Raw genomic sequence first — 16482 nt, 5'->3', positions numbered from 1 at the left:
TAAGACAACCTGTTGACATTTTGGGATGTGATCCCCTCCCCAAAAATCAGTGGTGTTTCAGGCATGTGAACTTTAAGACATAAGGCTCAAATCAAAATTACACATTTGCCAGATTTAGAAAACTCACACAACCTCCTCTGCTCATCATGTCAAACAGCCCCAGATATCACCATCAGTGTTCGTTTTAAAGGTCTCAGCCAGGTCTATCGCACAGGGGGCAGCCGAGAGAGGGATCTCCCCAAGGGACTCAGGAAGCACGTCACCACGGAGGGGAGCAGACTCTCGGCACTAGAGACACAGGGCTGGAGCCGGCAGCAGAAACCGCGCAGGACGGAGCCTGCAGGGACCAGCTGCTCAGAAGCAATCGGCAGGAGATTCAGGGGCAGTTGAGGGACACGGAAAGGGAAGCACAGGGTGCTCAGCAGTTGAGCTGATACTCCAAAGTGGGAGTGGGACACTCCAAAGATTCAGGAATGCCTAAAGCTCTCTTCCCCCATCTGGAAATAAAGATCACAGGACTGAGGGAAGATACCTCACAGGTGCTCAAGAACCAGGAAGATCGTGGATTTCCAGAAACCCGACGATGTTCTCGCACATAAACCGCTTTGTGCTGGGCAGTTCTGATTTACCTCTCGGCACCTGCCACACACACGATTGCTTCCAGGTGTAAAGCTGGGAAGTGAGGTGGGAAGCAAGGCAAGGGCCTAGAAGAGAAGAGTGTGTCTCTTGGAGTGAGCTCATAAATGACAGGAAAAACCTCCCAAGTTCTGGTAAACCCTGTACGTCTTTATCCTCTGTATTTCCCACTCCTAGTGTCCAGAAAAAAAAACACCTCTGCAGCTTATCATGATCTCAAACGTCTCGAGTACTTAACCTACACAGAAATCAGCACAAGATAAAACATTTGCCACATACACTGCACTGATGAACAGCCATCAGATTGAGAAACAAGTGTGAAGTGATCCAAAACTTTAAAACTCCAAGAGGTACAAGCCGATACCAATACCAGAACCTACTGTAATTTTTATTGAAGAGGACATCTTGAGCAGAACAGCACCCGTGTAACGGCCGGGAAGCGAGGATAGGTACCTTGTTCTTTATCCAACATCTCAAACTCTCCACAGTGACACCGTGTAAATAAAACACACTCTGAACCACCCTACCTCAGAAATACATCTTGCTAAGGTTTGAAACACAGATAGCACAACGATGGGACACTTTCAGACAAAGAGCGATAAAGTGATATGAATGAATAAAATCAGAAAAATACCCACGGCCCTTTTCCATTCAGCTGCCAGCTTAGGGCAGAGTAAGAGAAAATGTGCAATATCCACTGCCAAGCTGGGGAGACGAGGAGAAAGGAAGGTCATGTGTAACACAGGGAATCTGTATCAGATGAAGAATCCTCCTGAAGCCCTTATGAAGTTAGAGGACAAAACTTCAGGAGAAAAACAAACTTGTTGCTCAACTGATTTAAAGACAAAGAAAGAATAAAAAAAAACCCACTCTGTCCTGTAACCACAAGCAAGCCAGCCTCTTGTTTTACCAGATGAATGAGAAAAAATGAGGAACCAGAGCAAGAATACCATCACACACTAATACACAGAGGGGTAGTAACACACATTTTCAAAAGCTCAGTCTCAAATTAAGGTACATTTTGTTCCTGAAAATGAACTTACTCATCAAGCTTTCTTTTTCATTACAAATCTCCACACATTAAATAACAACACATTCCATTTCACAGCAGCTAGCTGTTATCTACTTAGCATCTACCCAAGCTAAAATCACAATCTTTAAAGCAGAGTTGGCACGTGTTTTTTGTATAACATCCAGCACAGGACCGCAGGCCTTAAATAGAAGGCTGTTGTTTCCAAAGTGACAATAAAATCTGAGCTGTCATAAAACCAATACACCGTATTTAAGCGTCAGAGTTGGGAAGGGACCGTAAGCAACACCGAGTAACTTACACGCAGCTGAGCAACTTCTTCAGCCTTTCACCTGCAGTGACAGAGACCAACGCACAGACTGTCTTCCCCACAGCCTGCGAGTCCAACTGCAATCAGTTGCTTCCATTTCAGTTGAAATAATATGATCTTAAATGTTTAGGTGAGGAGTGTAAACAATGAAACTATGTTACCAATGAAGCATAAACATCAGACTAGACATAAACAAAAACCTCACTCATTACTAACGCATTGGTATTTTGTCTTCCCAGCAATTTACAAGTAGTTCAGTGAAAAGTCTCATGATGTTTTTCCTCTAGTCACTTTTTTCTCTAAATTCTTGCCCTGTTGGGGATGATCAAGAGAAGTAAGAGTATATTGGAAAACATGTATTAAAATATTATTTGCCAAGAAAAAAAATAGTATCTGTTCAGGCACTGAAAATACGAAGAACTACTGATAACGATGCAATGATTTACTTCCTTATTTTCTAGTACGTAATCCCTCCCGTGCTTGCTTTGCCAATAAACGCCATTTGTCCCTGACCTAATTCTCGACTTCTCTGTGGTTGGTGCAATTCTTTTGTCTGTGATGTCGTTCTCTCATTTTCTGTTGTACGAATATATTTCATCATATTCAAAGGTCACTATTTATAAAAGTTATATAGCCCACTTGTCTTGCCAGGCTTTTGTTTTCTTATGACTCTAATGGGAACACACTCGCTGCCTTAAAAGTACACATGGTAGAACAAAAAAAAAAGCTTTCAGTACTTTACAAAACAACTGCAAAGGCCAAGTTGCTCTGTTTTGACCATTTAGTTAATTTGCTCAGAATTAAGCCAATTCATTATTAGCACCAGATTTCCACACCTGATTTTAGATAATGACTTCCTCCACGAAGATGTTCTAGCACACAATTTGTTAATAAAACATTTCTGCAGAAGAAACCATCAAATGGCAAAATATGAATATGGTAATTACTTCTGGCTTATAAGAATTTTACTGTAACACAATTCATCATACTCGACTGGGAATGAGAGGGGGTTTTTTTCTTCTAAGTTATCAGTGATGAAACCATTTGCAAAACCCTGTGCACGACAGGATCAGGTACCTCTCAACTGTTCTGTTCAGTTTTTAGTGGCCTCCACCATCCCCTTTGAAGCCTCACCTTTCATGTGCCCTGTTGGTATCCAAGCAGCCTAAATAGATTTGCACTCCAAGGCTTTCCCAGTGGCTCTATTCAAGCTCAAATGCATTTTAGGCTTCAGTCTGCCTTATTCCTACCTACCCAGATTCAGAATTTAATTCAATTACCTCCTTTTGCTTACTTCTGTGGAGCAAGAAACAGCCACAAGCATATTCTGTTGGAATAAGGAAGAGTGCCAGTGGGTTAGAGCAAACCAGCAAGCGCTGTGGCATCTTGGAAAAACATCCTACCCTCTGTGGCTGTGTAATTACAGCCAACGGGCCCCCTGCGAACACCAATAACACAGTTTGCACTTCTGCAAACTGCATGAGACAGCCCAGCATTGGTTTTCCCATTGTTCATGTTTATAAGCCTGTCTTCAGATTTGCATTTATTTTCCTGCCTCTGAAGAACATTGGTTAGACTTAAATTTACTTAGCAAGACAACCCAGTGGCTTGAAGCACCTCGCCCCTCCCCGTACATCCCTGGGGTCCTTCAGCTGCTGCTTTCGCTGCCCAGTTCACGCTTTGGCAGCAGCCAGCGACACAAGTGAAATTGCATCTCGCTCCCTGTGCGCTACCTACAGCACTGCTTAATGTCCACAGCTTCCAGAGAAACAGGACATATCCAGCCTGAGCTGAAAATCTGTGGGGTTTGATGCCAACTGTGAGCATTAAAAATAAAAGATCATACACTTTGGTGACCTGCACTGAATTAAGGAAGTCAGCATTTAAATGTCAAGCTGCATAATAAGAGGCACAAAGAGGTTTTAAAACTATTCAAGAGGAAAAGGGATTATGGATTTCTGTGCTTCTTGTTGAGCTGGATCACTTCCCCACACACACCCTGTTTCTCTGGCCCAAAACCCAATAAAATATGTTGATATCTTCATTTGGTGGCAGATCTATTTTTCATCCAACACGCATCTTCTGAGAAGATACAAAAACTGACAGGCTGCAGTTTGCATCATCTCACAGCATTGAAAATACTTCCTGACTTCTGCGATGATGTGATTTATATAGGATATTCATTCTTATCCATAGAGAAAATCTTATAAATTATACACATTTCCGAACCCACTTTGTCTTTATTCTGCAAGGGGAAGGTCATCTCATTCATTTACATCAGAGACAGCAAAGTCACAGCGGGAAAGAGACAAACCTGTGTGTACACACAGTCTTAATCTCATTCATAACCATATATCCACTTAAACCACTTTTTATTCATTTCTATTTTTATACTCTTTAGGGAATAACAGGGGACATACTGAATAATGTATATAATTCCATGTCCTCTGTAATGCCAAAAAAATACACTATTTCAAGACAATGCATTAAGTATCTTGCTACTGAGGCATACTAACACACACATTAGCAAAACCATTACACTGAACAACACTGGAAAAATCACTGAATCAACACTGAAATTAAGAACAACAGGATCTGGAAAAGTCTTCCCCATAGTTATCATTTAGGTCACTTAAAAATAACAGGCAACTCTCAAAGCCCTGGAATATTTCGTTACAGTGTGTGATGTACAACTCAGAATTTGGCTGGTCAGAAGTGGCAGCTAAGCCAGAGGGCAATCACAGAAGACCACCTTGGACACGACCCAAAGAAGCTTGGAAGACTTCCCGACTGACTTTGGGGGGTGCTGGGTAAAGCCCATAGAGGAATGAGCTCTACAGGGCTTGGGTTCAAACAGGAACCTAACAGAGACAAAGGCAGCAGATGCTTCCTCCTACCCAAGCTATAGTTTGCTTTGTGATCTTGCTGACCTTTCCTCCTCAGTGCTTAGGTCTGACGTACTGACTGTTCCCAAGCCACCACCAAAGCCATGAAGGCTCTTCAAATCTCAATATTCCTTCGCCAACAGTCAAAAGCACAAATTGTTTCTTGCTGTTACTCATTACTAACCCCCTCCAACAGCACTGCTATATATTGCAAAATGAAATTTAAAATAAGCTTATAACCTCACACACTAAGCTTAACGGATTGTAGATCAGCTGCAGTTGAACTGCTTCATCAGTGTATTTACCAACATAGCAGAAACTAAGATATCACAAAGAGAGGCTTGAAACTTCTTTGAAAGATAAAGGTGAACACAAATCGCAGTTTTAAATTGAAATTTTCACTTTCAGTCAGAGATTGGGCAAAAATGGCTAAAAAAATTGTTTTGAAAAAGTGTTCTTTCCTCTAGATTGCTCCAACCTGGATATCCCACTTAAAAAGACATTACCTAAACCTTGACCATCTGATGCACCCCATCTGAACGTATCATCACTTTCAAAAGCATAAAAAGGAGCAACTGTGCCATGTGTTTAATGGGCCTCTCAGCAAGGACAACTATGGCATTACCCTGTGGATGAATCACCTAATTAAATGAAGCAAGATGCACCAGGAATTGAAGATCAAGGGACAGAATTTCTTACAGCAGCCACAAATTTAGAAAGAACTTCACTGAAATAAAATGCAGTCAGAAAGTCGTAACTCAGGCAAGCTTGTTTGTAAATATTTATGCACAATTCAATTAGAATATCTATTTCTCATCCAAAGGAAGTTTATGCTCATTGTGCAGTGAGTTGTTTACTCTTTGGCTTTGTATGATAAAGCTTAGATAAAAGCACATGGTGAATTCTTGCAGTTAAAACAGTTTCATGACGTTACTTAGTACTGGACTTCCCACCACGCCACCAATAGTCACTGAATTCTCCTACCAGCTGCATACGACAAGAATCCAAATCATCTTTTCACAATATAAACATTCATTTTCACTGATCAAGATGCAAACACCCATAGCCTAAAACTGCACGTATTTTCTAGCTTTGCTCAATACCAAACTAATCCATCGACCAAAGTCAATGCAAGCTTCCTCACAAACTTCTTTGGCCTTTGGAACAAACTCTCGCTTCTTCCCCACGCAAAATAAGATCCTGTTTCTCTACCCTTGATGTGCATTTGAATTTCCTCTTAAAATTCATGAGGTTATTATTTCTGAAGGGCTACTTTGTTAAGACTGTATTACACAGCCACCTGTTGTGACGGAAAAAAAAAGAAAATCTCAGTAGTTTCTTATTAACAGGTTTCATCGTATTATATTCAAATTATAAACTAAGATGGCTTATGAATACGTCCTTTTGAATTACAACACCAGTTTCATGTGAAATGGAGTTTATGATAATTCAGAGCTTATCTTCACAGTTTGATGTCTTTGTCCTTCCTTAGATAAATAGTCTGCATATTAACACATCAGTGATAACTGTCCTTTGACTTATTCAGGAACTTAACTAAGTTTGGGGTTTTTTTTGTTGTTTTTTGTTTGTTTGTTTTTGGTTTTTTTTTTTAAATAAAAATCACCTCCACCCAGTGTTTTATTGTTGGTCTTCCCTCAAATTTTCATACCAGATGGAGCAGAAATTTCGGGGGTATTTAACCAGAAAACAAAACAAAAAATTCTTTCCCTCGTTTCAAAGTAAAATAATTTTTAAAAAAAAATAAAAGCAAACAATCCTTGTGTCACGGTTTAAGGCTGGGCCGGCTATTAAACCTGTGGCAGATGCTCTCTGTTAACCTCCTCCCAACACGAAGGGAAAGGGAAAAGGGAGAGAGATTTACGGGTTGGAAAGTTAAAACAGTTTTAATAAACTATAATAATGAAAAAAAGAGTATAATAATATTGGAATAATAAAATATATACAAATATATACAAAACCAAGATCAAGCTCCCCCAATGTCGGCCACGTCACCACCGGCACTGCAGGGCAGGCTCTGGGAAGGCCCAGGCTGGGCCCAGCGACGGTTGAGAGCTGGATTCAGGGATGCACGGATCGGGATCGGGGGCAGCAGGAGAGAGAGTCCTCTTTGGGCACTGGCCAAAGGCTCAAGCCGCAGAAGCAGCCCAAGCAGGCAGAGGCCCCCAAAAAGAGCAGGCCGAGACCCTCATGATCCCCCCGCTTTACACTGAGAATGATGTGTATGGGATGGAATACCTTCGCTGGTCAATTTTGGGTCACCTGCCCTGTCCGCTCCTCCCTGCAGGTGTGACCCCCCTGCAGCTCTTCACTCATAAGCAGTGAGGAATTTAGCAGTGACCTTGGTTTCTCTAAGAATAAGCACAGCAAGAGCCTTTCTGCATAACATCCCTACCGGTGCCTCAGTGATAACTACAAACTTCGAGCGTTATCAGTCCTGGAAGCAGACACTGTCTGCAAAACATGCAGTTAGTTTCAGAAAGTGCAGTTACTTAGAAGAGACTCAGCTGAAAGTAAAAATCACTGAAAGGAAAACCGGCCTGGTTTAGGCCAAACCAGGACACCTTGCCACGACTCTTGTATGCTTTAACTCACAGCTTTGACCTGCTGCCAATTTTGAAACTCCATGCACCAAGCAAGAGGGCTTTCCTCTGGCAATCTGTCCACTGGCACTTGGGACAAGCCGTGTGTGCACTCCCACACAGCACATTTTCACCAAAACTGGACCGAGTCTCATATTTTAAAAGTGAGGGCTCAGAACTGAAGGCCTGAAAGAACAAACACCCTCCCGATCTAAACACAGTGGCATCAGCACCTTTTTTGGCTGTTGTCATCGATGCAACACCACCAAACCCGCTGCCCTCCTCAGCAGCTCAGCTTCAGGAAATCATTCTCTTCCCCTCGGCGACTCTGGTAAGATCTCCAGCTCTTTGTGGGGCAGCTTCTTGCTTTATACACATAGTTACCATATTTTCATTACAAGTTTACTAAGAATGGCTCAACAAGGAAGCAAGAAAACACATTAGCAACTTCAATTTCCCTCATTCTTGCATTTTTTCTGGATCAAAAAGGAGTCATTGCTGACTGAAAGTACCAGGGACACCCTTTGTGCAAGAACAAAACTGCTTTTCTCTTCACACAAGTTTCATGCATCTGCCTCTTAATCTCCAGTAGCTCAGAGACCATAATTCCTTCTTTAATCTCTGTAGGGATCATGCTGCTTCTTTGATAAAACAATGCTTTGACTGTTTTCGCTTGCACTAATGTCATAGCTAGACAACTCATGTCACGTCTCCTTTCCATAAAACACTGTCAGTCTACACAATTTCCAAGCCATCTTCTCCACTTTACCAAAGTACGCTGCAGCCCTGATAGACAACACAATGCCATCCCTCTCACTCACCTTCCTCTCACAGAATCACAGAATCACAGAATGTTCGGGATTGGAAGGGACCTCGAAAGATCATCTAGTCCAATCCCCCTGCCGGGGCAGGATTGCCTAGACCATATCACACAGGAACGCGTCCAGGCGGGTTTTGAATGTGTCCAGAGAAGGAGACTCCACAACCTCTCTGGGCAGCCTGTGCCAGTGTTCAGTCACCCTCACCGTAAAGAAGTTTTTCCTCATATTTAAGTGGAACCTCCTGTGTTCCAGCTTGCACCCATTGCCCCTTGTCCTGTCAAGGGATGTCACTGAGAAGAGCCTGGCTCCATCCTCTTGACACTTGCTCTTTACATATTTATAAACATTGATGAGGTCACCCCTCAGTCTCCTCTTCTCCAAGCTAAAGAGACCCAGCTCCCTCAGCCTCTCCTCATAAGGGAGATGTTCCACTCCCTTAATCATCTTCGTGGCTCTGCGCTGGACTCTCTCTAGCAGTTCCCTGTCCTTCTTGAACTGAGGGGCCCAGAACTGGACACAATACTCCAGATGCGGCCTCACCAGGGCAGAGTAGAGGGGGAGGAGAACCTCTCTCTTATCCTGCTGACCACACCCCTTCTAATACACCCCAGGATGCCATTGGCCTTCTTGGCCACAAGGGCACACTGCTGGCTCATGGTCATCCTGTTGTCCACTAGGACCCCCAGGTCCCTTTCCCCTACGCTGCTCTCCAACAGCTCTGTCCCCAACTTGTACTGGTACATGGGGTTGTTCTTGCCCAGATGCAGGACTCTACACTTGCCCTTGTTATATTTCATTAAATTTCTCCCCGCCCAACTCTCCAGCCTGTCCAGGTCTCTCTGAATGGCTGCGCAGCCTTCCATTGTGTCAGCCACTCCTCCCAGTTTTGTGTCATCAGCGAACTTGCTGACAGCGCACTCTAATCCCTCATCCAAGTCATTAATGAATATATTGAATAGAACTGGTCCCAGAACCGACCCTTGCAGAACTCCGCTAGACACAGACCTCCAACTGGACCCTGTCCCGCTGACCACTACTCTCCGGCTTCTTTCCTTCAGCCAGTTCACAATCCACCTCACTACCCGATCATCCAGACCACACTTCCCCAGTTTAGCTGCGAGGATGCTGTGGGAGACCGTGTCAAACGCTTTACTGAAATCGAGATAGACCACATCCACAGCTTTACCATCATCTATCCACCGGGTAACATCCTCATAAAAGGCTATCAGGTTGGTTGAGCAAGACTTCCCGTTGGTGAAGCCATGCTGAGTGCCCCTAATGATCCCCCTATCCTTGATGTGTCTAGAGACAGCACCAAGGACAAGTTGCTCCATCACCTTTCCGGGGATGGAGGTGAGGCTGACCGGTCTATAGTTACCCGGGTCCTCCTTCCTGCCCTTTTTGAAGACTGGAGTGACGTTCGCTTTCCTCCAGTCCTCAGGCACCTCTCCCGTTGCCCACGACTTAGCAAAGATGATGGAGAGTGGCCTAGCAATGACTTCCGCCAGCTCCCTCAGCACCCACGGGTGCATCCCATCAGGGCCCATGGATTTATGGACATCCAGGTTGCTTAATTGGTCCCTGACCCAGCCCTCATCAACCAAGACAGATTCCTCCTCTATCCTGACTTCTTCTGAGGCCTCAGGGGTCCGGGGCTCCTCAGGACAGCCTCCAACAGTATAGACAGAGGCAAAGAAGGCATTCAGTAACTCCGCTTTCTTTTTATCCTCTGTCTCCAGGACCCCCACCTCATTCATCAGTGGGTCTACATTGCCTCTAGTGTTGGCTTTACCTGCAATGTATTTGAAGAAGCCCTTTCTGTTGTCCTTGACCTCTCTTGCAAGGTTTAATTCCAAGGAGGCCTTAGCTTTCCTAGTTGCCTCCCTACATCCTCTGACAACAGACTTATACTCCTCCCAAGTGGCCAGCCCCTCCTTCCACGATCTCCAGCTAAATTATTTCTCAGTAACCAACTGACGTTTGCTTTCTGTTGGTTTTGGCCATGCTACTCCCCATATATTAAGCCCTCCCATTATATCTGAATAATTCTCTCAAGGCACTCCTAATTACCTACTTAACAGTATTCAAAGTCTTATCTCTACCACGTGGTCTCCCAGTTAAACAACCAAAAGCAAGATAACTGAAGTAACAGGACTGTTTGTTTTGATTTATCACTCAACTCACATATGTGGGTGTTGACTTCGATTTGCCCATATGAAGTAGAACAAAAATAGGAAAGGCCACAATTTCTTTTCTTTTCCCTCCTCTCCTATGCAACATTTGAAATGATACCTGGCTCCTCTAAGTTCTCTCAGGCAGCTGACAAGCTTTTAAATAACATCTTGCAAGCAAATTGAAAAGCTAGGAGGAGCAACATGTGTAGAGATCTAAGTAACTGAAACAATGAGCAGCTCTGCAGGAAAATGAATTTAATTAAATTTACTCATGCAGACTCTCACCCTTAGAAATCTATAAATCTGAAAAATCATTTCCATTTCAATTAAGTTTGTATCTGTCATTTCAGAGAGATAAAAACAAGTCCCTGCTGACCAGGTTTTCCAACACTGAAAAATCAGGAGAAATACGTAACACAAGACAGCAAAATGCTTCACATGAGAAAAATCCAGAAAAGCCAGTGAGGATCTACAGCCTTCACAAGCCCCACCACAGCCAAACGATTCCTTTTTAAAGTTGAAAGTACAGATGTATCAACTGGAGATGTTTCAAGACAGTGTCTGCGCTATGACTAATACCCCGAGGAGGATTCACGTCACCTAACTCGCACTTCTTATATAATCACCGGCAAAAAAAAAAGGTTTCTTTCAGAGGATTTTTTAGAACACCTGAATTAGACGCCTGATCTGAACTGCACTCTCGTTCTCCTTGTTCCACCGCTGTCCGGAGCCTGCAGAGACTCACCTCCTAGACTGGCTGCCTCTCCTCTCCTGCAGGAGACACAGTCCAATGTATCAAAGGACAAGAATGAGCAAAAATGATGTTGCTGACCGCAGAGTCATTTATTTCTATGAACAAGTTTTGGACAATCACATTCAGCTACTTTCTGAATATTCACACAAGCCAAGAGATCATGACTCTCTGCAGCAGCAGCATGACATTTCTTCACTGCTGCACACTGGTGGGAGAGGTTGTTCTACAGGACATATCCAAGTTAACTTTGTCATGTCCTCACTGAGCTTCTGCTGATCAACTATGCCATCTCTGACTTTCCTAGAAGTCATTTATTTCTTCCCCCCACCCCACTGACAGAGCAACTTGTAAGGAGTTAAGACTGAACTCCTAATTTCCAACTGTTGCCATCCAAACATTCCCCCTTCACACCACGCCAATGATGGTAGGATACTCAGGATGTCAGGAACTGCTGCAATTAATAGTCTGTTGTTCTGTGTGTGCTCACGAAAAACTGCACTAATTCCAGTGAGAGGAATCGAGGGCTCATACTCTCTACTGTTAAGATTTTTCAAAGCTGTTTTGTGGTAATCATACACAGTAGAAACAGCTGTTAGCATTCACAGATGTGGTATTCACAGTATTCTGGTGGATCAGCTGTTTTTCCAAAAATGAGCTTGAATGAAATCAAAGATAACGTGAAGGTTCTCAGTTTTTCCCCTAGGCAAAACTCCCACTGAGCTTAGCCAGAACTGAATCTGACTCATGAAGGGTTTCACGTCACTGGTTTTATTTCAAAGCAGGGATCCCATCCTTCGATTTATCTGTGCGCACACACAAAAAAAACCCCACGCTCCACTTGACCTGGCAGCAAGTCATTCATTCAGAAGGAATACAACGTTGTGTCTAAAAAAAAAAAGCTTCAAAGAGCAGAAAGGAACAGATATTTCACCTCATTCACCTCTCCAACAGTGGTAAGAGTAAATGGGAGTGGTATGTCCAAAAGTTTCAGTAAATCACAGAGAAAACAAGCCACCCTTTTCTGCAGGACATTTTAAATCACACAGCCTTTCAGAAATCTCACGTTACTCTAAGTGTGAACAGTTTGTTAAACAAACTCAATAGGGCAGCAAGTCCAGCATTTGGGATTTCCTTCCCTCCTCCGTATTCTCGGGCCAGAAAAATGACTACAGGAATTTATAAGGTGATGGCTGTTACAGGGAACTTCGTCAGATCTGCACAACTGTGGCACACTCACCGTGCCTGGAGATCCTTGTTAAATTACAGTTTTTAAGAGCAGGCTGCATCTATAATGAAGTTTGGAGCAGTGTGCTAATCCTTGGCTAAGAGGCACAGGGACACATGGAAGGGAGCAGGGGGGAATACTTTTTCCAAGTAATTACCTCTAAGGAAAAAAAAGCAACAGCATTTCCCCCCACCACCCACTTTAATGCAAATAAATCAGGACTGTGAAAATAAGCACAGGTATACAAACTCTTATTTAAATGTATTCCTGCTGTAGCATCATGTACGTTTACACTGCAGTACTCTAAAAGTTTAGATTACATCTGTTTTTCAGCTAGCATAACGAAAAATCTTCATATTGTCTCATCTGAATGGTGTTCACACTTTCCACTTCAAAGATTATATAAATTAGAGGAGACATCGTTTGCTTATTTGGATCATTGCTTGTTTCTGTAGGATGCAAAGCTCTCGTACAGCTGCTGTCAGCTCTGCAGAGAGATTCCCGAATAGAGCAGGGAAGCTGGAAGGGTGGGCAGTATATATGGCCATAGGACCCTAAAAGGGCATGAAATAGGCTCACCTTTTATTTGGAGCAGAAATGGTCAAACAAGACGAGACAGAAGAGGCAACTGCCATAGACAGAGGAATTACATACATGCTTTCGTTAAGCAGATTGCTGGTCCAAACACAGGGACTGCCTGAGAAAGTGATTCATTGCACTCTATTAGTGATCTGACACACAGCCTCGAGTCATTATATATGCTTCAAGTTATCTACCTGAAGAGTTGTTTGCCTCAGAAGGCTGCAGTGATGTTGTTACAATAAGAATTCATTCATTCTCATTTTCCAGGGCCTGCTCTAGGCAGAAGCAGCATGATAACCCCACTCTCCTCTCCTAACCTTTGACAAGCTAGCTTAAAATAAATACTCATACAGTTTAATACCTATACATTTTTCGATGAAATGCTTGACCTGACACCCCTGCGATGTGCACATTGCTAATTATAAGAGAACATGGTTTATCAAAGCATATGCTCTTCTTGAGTTTGTTTATACACACAGACTTTGTGTAGACTGTTGGGTAGAGTTCATTAGCAACCCAAGATGCTCGCGATCCCTCCATGCTCAGCGTGCTACACATATTTTGACAAACAATTAATCAGAACTCAGTACTGCATCTGGCTTGCATTTACAGCCAAAGAATGAATTGGGTTGAAAAAGCATCTGAAAGGATAATACTTCAACCTGATGACTTTGTAGTTGGGTTTTGTTTTCCTGGAAGGAATCTGCTAACATATCATGTTTGAGAGACCCAACAGATATTGAATTTATGAGCCTTTAGGTAAACAAAACATATGGTGCTTGCTATGTTCCATCTATCTGGTAATCAGTCACTTAACAATAAATGCACAATAAAATTTGGCCAGCTTCTCAAGACACGACATCTGAGGAGATCAATTACAGACTTAATTTAGACAAATTTTCCATAGCAATATTTTTCTTCATATTACATTATCTTTCTTGTTCATGAAGTTTTCATTAACTCCTGTGGAAAATGAGACCTGGATTCTTCAAATCATAATATGGATGTAAAATATCAGTGAGTTTAGGGTATGAAATGATGGATTAATCCGAGACATTGACCAATAATAGCTCCAGGTTGTCCTGTCTGTAATTATATTACCAACACTGTCAAAAAAACTATACTGAAGATTGTTATTTTACTATTCTTTTAACTAAAGCTTCTCAGAAGAGTTCCCCCTTCCCAGGTCTCCATCCTAGAGCAGTAACTGCAAGCCCCAGGTGGGAAGCAAGACCACCCTGGACTCGCAATTACAGAAGGAAGGTCAGGATCAGCCCTGCTGCCAGAGCTTCGGACACCTCCGTGGGCCAGACCGTGGTTATATACACGCTGAGGCACAGCCACAAAAGGATTTCTCACAGAAACATAGATAAAATTTTCAGCCCAGTCAGATACATTCCTCCAAGTTTTAATCACATCACAAATAGATGATCTTTAAGGTCCCTTCCAACCCAAATGATTCTATGAAATCTTAAGAAGGGGAAAGGGAGGGCAAAAAAGTGAACAAAACAGGTAGAAAATCACTGCATTTTGGTTCTACTCCAAGCAATGCCAAGTATTGAAATGCCACTTTGCAGGAAGCACCTAAATCCTTCCCCTTTTTAGACAAGACTGCCAGACTACAAGGTCATTTGTTTTGTTGTGCTGAGACAACGAACGTTGAGTGTTTCCATACTGAGAGCAAAAACCTGCAGAAGGCCAAACTGAGAAAACTTCTCCATGAACTTCCTGATCAGATTATTAACGTGGGGGACACCAAGGACCATACCGGAGCGCAAGTGAATGCTCTGAGCACTGAGATTTGGAGGAGCAGAGGGACTTAGCGAAGGCAGCAACATGGTCTCTGCCCGGGGACCAGCCCCTGACCCACCCAGCCAGCACACAGTAGGTGGGAGCAGGGCACCCTGACAAGCAGCACTTGGCTCTCAGCGGTCACGTACTGTAGGAATCTCTCCAAATGCCAAGGGGCAGGGTTTTGGAAACACAAGAATCACACCAGCATGTTTAATAACATCAGCCCATTCAGGGTCAAGCAGCAACTGGCTACAAGTTTGGACACGACAGAAATCTCTGGAGATTCATGTGCCCAGTGGAAGAGTTCAGCAGGACCTTTGCCTTTTGTGGGTCTATCCTTAAAGCTCCAAGGATTTATATGCCAAACTTTGGACAAGTCTGTTGAATGAGCTCTCCCACTCACAGTTCTGGCATGATTAAGTACCTTACTGAATCAAGATAGCTAAATTTACTACTGAGACACATTAAGGGTGATGACTTGGCAGCCATATAGAGTATGTATTAATAGGTCCAGAAAATATTCAAAACTCATATTAAGTAACTCGCCTCTATTCCACAGTACGTGTTCCTCAGACCTTCTCTCCAAATCCCTACAGGGCTGATGCAGGCTTCCAGCTGTAGCATTCTCCAAGAGTTTACATAAGGTCCAGGCAGCACTTCCCCACCCAGTCTGCATTAGAAGCACAACTATAAAACAACAGTTTAACTGTACTGTGCCATATAAGATCAGTTAATGTTTTTCTGCAAGAACTAGCAACCAGTCGTGGCTTTGTGTATACATCCCTGCTTTCATTTCCAGCACAAAATCAGATTTCTTAATGTCAGTTTCATTTATTACCAAGATGTAGAACAGTGAGAAATTATTAAAGACTTGGAAAATCAATTTAAGCATTTTAACTTTGAGATCACACTCTTCAGCTACTGCAATTTGTGTAACACAAGATGCTGCTGAGAGGTTTCCATAAAGTGAAATAGAGCAAATCATTTCTTTGTTCAGCTCAAATATGCTTAGAAGATGGTTTCTATATTGCATTACATCAAGGGAATTCAGCATTAATACTTCAGCAACAAAAGTTGGGAACACAGGAAAAACCATGGTAAACTACACAAATCAAGATTTGATCCTGGTTTTATTGTCATAAGCTTTCTTTAGAATAGTGTTTCGCTACAGAATTATTTTTTTTTTAGAAATAAAGTATTTAATTTAATTTCCCATACAGTGTTTAGGAGTTTGGGGGTATGGGGTTATTATTTAATACTGCGTTTGATGTACAAGCACTACAGACAAGGGAACTGGTCTTATATATTGTGTCGTGGGGCTTTTCTGTTTGGTTGGTTTGTGTTTTTTTTTTTCCTTTGAACAGTCATTGGTTCATTTATAGTGTCTTCCATTCTGTAGAGACTCAGATACTCATATTTAAAAGCACGCTCAATGCTGTGATACAGAAAACAATCTATATTTCAATATATGCAGTCTGTGAGCTTGACATAAAGGATAACAGACAGACATAGGTCCAGATGAAGAAATGTGTCTATTGTGAAGTTTAAGGGGCGATTTGGCACAAAAATAATTGAAGTCAATATGCAGAAAGAAAATCTGCCAGCAAATTGCAATGCTTGACTGAAGCGCAGATATATCTTAAAAAAAAAGAAAATATATATATATATATA

The sequence above is a fragment of the Nyctibius grandis genome, chromosome 8 (assembly GCF_013368605.1).
Source record: "Nyctibius grandis isolate bNycGra1 chromosome 8, bNycGra1.pri, whole genome shotgun sequence".
Taxonomy (NCBI): Eukaryota; Metazoa; Chordata; class Aves; order Nyctibiiformes; family Nyctibiidae; genus Nyctibius; species Nyctibius grandis.
Note: the sequence above shows the minus strand (reverse complement) of the source record.